The following is a 6,000-nucleotide window of genomic DNA, read 5'->3' on the forward strand; positions in this document are numbered from 1 at the left end:
AGGCCACTTGCAGCATGGTGAAAGTTGACTGGCCCTCCCTTTGGTAAATTCATGCAATCTGCTATGTGAACACCAGGGGGAACCACCGGACCATTTCTGAGCTGTCTCTTCAGATATTTTCCACAGAGCCGCAATGGGCAAATAAAAGTTAAACCAGAGGAAATGTGGGAAAGATCTGGATGCAAGCTGGCCACTGCTCTTCTGGGGTGACCCACCAGCAGAGTAAGTCCATTGCTGCCATCTTCGCAAAGCAAACAGAGAGCCTCTGAGACCTGCTTCTTGGGCTTGACTGAAGTCTTGGGGAACACTTGAACCAGCTGTCCAAGGGCCAGAGAAGTCCCTTGCTGGGATTTGGGCAAAGCCTCTGGGCAGGGCACTGTGGCCGTGCGGCTCCCCTCAGCAGGGGCCTCTGCCTCTTCCAAGTGACTCTTGTTCTTAAGGGTAGAAAGCTTTGGGGCCCCTTATCAGCCTCTGACCTCCCTGTTTACCCCTAAATCTTTACACCCCACAACTTGCAGACCCCAGGCCCAGCCTCAGGAAGTCAGGGCCTGTCACCCAGTCTGCCCAACCTTAGCAGCGCTGCGAAGCCAGGGACCACCCCTCTGGAGCGTACCACCACCCCTTGCAGGGCTGCACGGCATCTGTGACATAGCAGGACAAAGAGAACAGCCCCCTGAACAGGACAGGTGAGCGAGACTCAGGCATGACTCTGCTCTCTCATTGAGTCCCCCCAGCAAGGACAGCAAACCCTGGCCTGCGTCTCCTACAACCCAAGAACCAGGCTTTCCAGCCTTCTGGATCCTTCTTCTCCATCTTCCTAGCCCAGCAAAGGTAGCAGTTTTATGGGGTAGGGAGGAGATGGTTGGGCACATCCTGGATGCCTCATCTCACGGAGCTGCAGGTGGCACGTCCACAGAAGAGGGGAGAGTAACTGCGCACCCGGGGAAGCCCTGGTCTGCACTGTTTGAAGTCATTGTCCTGGTTGGAAAACCAGACGTGTGCAAAATGGAAGCTTCTTCAGAACCCTGAGACCTTGACGTGGTTCTGTCTGGCCCGGGGAAGAACTGGGAGGGCTCTGAGAGCCAGAGGAGGGGCTGGACACTTACGTGTTCATAAAAAATCTGTGTATGTATTTGAAAGACAAGAGGTGGAAAGACGAGAGAGAAAGATCTTCCATTCTTCAAATGGCCGTAACAGCCATGTGTGGTCCATGATGAACCCCAGGAAACAGAAACTCCATCCTAGTCACCCACATGATGTCAGGGGTCCAAGCACTGCCTGCTTCTCCAGTCAGATTAGCAGGAAACTGGGTAAGAAAGCCAAGCAATTTGCACTCCCAGATAGGATGAGCCGCGGTTTAACTCCGTACCATGGTACCAGCCCCTCACTCACCATTCCAGAAGGGGACTCTGGAAGAAGCCTGTACAACCGGATGGACGCCCCCTACTGACCACACCTCTGCACTGACCGGGATGTTCTCACTGCAACAGGTGACAGAAAGCAGATGAAGAGAACGGGGTCCCCAAAGAAAGATGAGACCCCCCTTCCCATGTACAGGCTCTTATAGGAAACGCCTTTACCTCCTGGCACGAAACAGGCCACCCCCGACAGATGAGAATAGCTGCGCCGGCTCCTCGGCAGCCACGAAATTGATTTTCGGTTCCCTCTTGACTCTCTCTGGCCGGTGGAACTCAGTTATGAAGCCTCACTTCCTGTTCTGCCGGTAACCCCATTTGGTAAAATTAGAATTAGGAGCCTAATTCAATGTAGTGCAAAACCCAATGATATTAGCGTCGTGGTTTCAAGGCCTTGGCTAGGAAGCAGAAGGCTGCGTTCTCGATTCCTCTTCCTAAAATTGACATCTACTTCTCCCCGGTTCTGTGTCCTATAGAGCTAAGAACCTGTTCTGTGAAGCTTGACCTGAGCCTATCTTTAAAAAAAGAAAGACAGCAAATGATTCTTAGATTTCATCCCATGCAAGATACAGGTGGGGTGTACAAATGACTGCAGGCAGAGCCATGGTGCACACAGCTCGTAGTCTCTAGGCTCCCCAGGTGAACAGCAGGTTTTCATGCAGCAGATAATTATTTTACAAAAAGGTTTATTTATCTTTTTTTGCAAAGTCAGATATACTGAGAGAGAGAGAACATCTTTTGTCTGATGATTCACCCCCTAGTGACCACAACGATCGATGCTATGCTGATCCGAAGCCAGGAGCCAGGAACTTCCTTCGGGTCTCTCACGCGGATGCAGGGTCCCAAGGCTTTGGGCCATCCTTGACTGCTTTCCCAGGCCACAAGCAGGGAGCTGGATGGGAAGCAGGCTGCTGGTTATTAGGATTGGCACCCATATGGGATCCCGGCATGTGCAACGCAAGGACTTTAGCTGCTAGGCTATCACTCCGGGCCCAGGTAATTATTTTTGAAGATTAATTTATTTTTATTGGAAAGGGAGATCCATAGAGAGAGAGAGACACAGAGAGAAAAATCCTCCATCCACTGGTTCACTCCCCAAATGACCACAATGGCTGAAGGTGAGCTGATCTGAAGCCAGGAGCTTCTTCTGGGTCCCCCATGTGGGTGCAGGGTCCCAAGGGCCATCCTCTACTGCTTTCCCAGGTCACAAGCAGGGAGCTGGATGGGAAGTAGAGGAGCCAGGAATGAAACCAACACCCACATGGGATCTGACACCTGCAGAGGGAGGATTAACCAGTTGAGTCATTGCACCAGGCCCACAGTTAATGTAATCTTTAAAAAAATCTCATTTAGTTTCATTTATTTGAAAGGGAGAGAGAAAGAGAGAGGAGTAGAGGGATGCTCATCCACTGGCTCGAATCCCAAATGCCTATAATAGCCAGGACTGGGCTAGGCTGAAGCCGGAAGTCAGGAGCTTCTTCCAGGTCTCCTCCCCATGTGGGTGTCAGGAGTGCAAGCACTTGTGTCATCCATTGCTTTCTTGGGTGCTGGATAGAAAGTGGAGCAGCTGGGACTTGAGCCTGGTACCCATGTGGGATACTAGCCTTGAAGGCTGTGGCCTAGCCAACTAAGCTATAGTGCCATAATTCCTTACATAATCTTTACTTATCTCTGTGTAGAAGCATGCATGACCAGGTAAATGCTGCTGGGGGACCAGGCTCAAAAGGGCCCGGTGCTCTGCTGTGGTCTTGAAATTCTTAATGGTTTTAAGTCATGGACCCTGCATCCTCAATTTATTCTTCTCCCCAGAAATTATATCCGAATGGGACCCTTACCAGGAGGCTTTTGTTTGATAGATATTATTAGTCCCACTTTTAAAACAGAAAACTGATGACCAGCCCGGTCCAGTGGCTCTCCCCTGGCTATGCAGACTGAAGATGAGTTGGAAACTAGGTGTTTGTGCTGAACCCCAGATCCAGTCCGTCTGATCCCACCTTGCTGGTTTGGCTGTCTCAGTCAAGCCAGCCCACCTCTCCAAGTTACAATGTGAATTCTGGACACTCCAGCTATAAGGGAATTAGCTGGAGTTCTCTCTTTTCTTTAATCATCCAGATAATTGCATTAGCTCTCTAAATAATTTTGCATATGAAGCATTTATATCCTGACAAGCTGTTTTTCAGTGAAATGTAATAAATTTTGTCTTCAAAACCCAGGCAATCTTTTTATCTCATACACTTTTAAAATAGCATTAGAGATGTCGACATGAAGCACATTTGCTTCTTAACAAAATTGCATTTTCTTCCTTAAATGTTCTGATTTAATAATTAAAGCAATATGCATGAAATATTATACAAGGTATTCATAAATAAATTAAATTTGATTTTGGCTGTTAAGAACCGATTATCACATAAGCTATTTTGATGGTAGAAATAAGAAAGTAGAATATTAATTTTGACGTTCGCTATGGGCCGTTATTATAAATTGCTGAAATGGCCTGATGGGTTGCAGAGTTTCACTGAGATTTGAGATGGCCCCTAAAGTATTCATAGTGTGTTAGAAATTAGCTGTGTTGATTGATGCTAGTTATAATCCCAGCATGTTGACAAGATAGGAGAAGGAGGGATGTCAATTACAAAGTATGTCCTACTCATGAAATAATAATAGTAATTAAGATGGCAACACCAAGATGGAAACGCCCAGACCTAGATGTCAATCCCAGTTTCACCCTTTTCTATGGCACCTTGAGTAGTTTGCTTAACTTCTTAAGTGTATTCATTACCGCAGTAATGACACAGCGGTCAGATAATGCACAGTGAGCCCAAATACCAGGATCTATGATGCTGAGAGTGTCCCATCCCAAACCCCACTGGGAATTCCCAGCTAAGAATGGGAACGATGAGGTATTTCTGGTTCGGCTTTTCTCCATCTGTGTGATGGAGCTAGTAATATCTACCTGGCCTCCTAGGCTGATGTAACAACGACATAAACAAAGCACATAAAACCTAACATTGACACTGCTACACCATGCAGATGAAATTGAGTAGTAGAGCCGTTGATGTACAGATAACTCCTGTTGTTACAAGGTAGTTTGAAAGGACCCAAATCTACTGTCTTTTAGAAAAGATTTTATTTCTTTTTTATTTATTTGAAAGGTAGAGAGAAAGACATGTCATTTTTTGTCTTCTGCTTCGCTCCCTAAATGCCTACAAGAACCAGGACTAGGCCAAGCTGTGTGAATGTCAGGGACTCAAAGCCTGATCCATCACTTGCCATCACCCATCACTTTTCGGAAGTGGGAGTAGCCAGGACTCAAACCTGGCACTTAGATGTGCAATGCTGGGATCACAGTCTGTAGCTCCACCCACTGCCACCAACACCCAGCCTAGCCCTTGGTCTTTGGATCTGCTGGGCCCTGGGGCTCCTGGTGTGTGTATCCTATTCTGCTTTTTCCTTTTCTGTGACCCTTGAACTCATGCTGAACAGCTGCACGATTAGCAAGGAAGCCAGATAGAGGCAGGTTTGGTGGAGGAAAGCAGAGAGAAACAGGAATGTTTTCATGGCTTTTTTTTTTTTTTTTTTGAGCATTTTAGATGTGTGCCTTTTATTGTCCTTGGCTTAGAACTTCATCTTCCATGGGTTGAGCTGTCAGCCCTTTCCTACTCTGCACCCCTGAGGCCCACCTTCCTTGGCAGTGCCCTCTGGGGATGCCAGTGGGTCTCAGACCAGCTGGCATGGTCTCCAAGGAGTGCGGGCAGCTTGATAAGAAACAGCTTCTTCATTTTCCTCCAAGGGCAAGCGTTTAAGCGTATGTTTCCAAGGCTCATCTGCTCATCTAATAACAATAATAATTGCCTTAATGTTCTTCAATAGGGGGTTAGTTAAATAAATTATGGTACATCTATGGTACATGGTGCAGCTATTAAATTAAATGAAGTAGAACAATACACTGTATTTCATTCATCGTCACGCCACTGTGAACCTGCACCTTAAGGGTGGCTTTGTGCATGTTACCGAGGGGAGAGGCTGCTGCTGAGGCTGTTGGATCTAAAGGCTATGCCCGACCATAACTTGAATTAAAATCACAGCCCTGGATGCAGGCCAACATTGCACTTCTACCCTGGCTGCCTAAAAGAGGAGAGAGATTCCAGGCATGGATGAGTTTCCTGGAACCCCATTGGAAGGCGAAGGGGACGTCATAGAGAGGCAGCTGTGCCAAAATGACAGTGCCTGGGAAGTGGCAGGGTTCAGACTCAGAGGGCCCAAATGAAGCATGCTTGTGAGTCACTAGGGTGAATGGGTCTCTGAGATGCCTCGTGGGTTGGTTCAAGGTTGCTGGTTGGCTTGCCTTGCAGCTGCTGCATTGAGAGATTGCTTAGTGGCTACTGCAGGACCACTTTCCAGGGGAAGTTAGAAAGCTCGGCGCGAAGAGCAGACAAAGCTCAGGAAGGTGGTTCTAGTTCTGTGGCTAGAACTTGCCACAGAAATGGCCTCAGGGAGGACAGGCGCAAAAACAGAGAGGCTGCCACCTGTGTGAGCACTTTGGAGGGCCCAGCCTTGGAGCCCGCATAGCAGAGCATTCATGTCA

The sequence above is a fragment of the Ochotona curzoniae genome, unplaced genomic scaffold (assembly GCF_017591425.1).
Source record: "Ochotona curzoniae isolate NIBS_2020 unplaced genomic scaffold, NIBS_Ocur_1.0 contig_883, whole genome shotgun sequence".
Classification (NCBI taxonomy): domain Eukaryota; kingdom Metazoa; phylum Chordata; class Mammalia; order Lagomorpha; family Ochotonidae; genus Ochotona; species Ochotona curzoniae.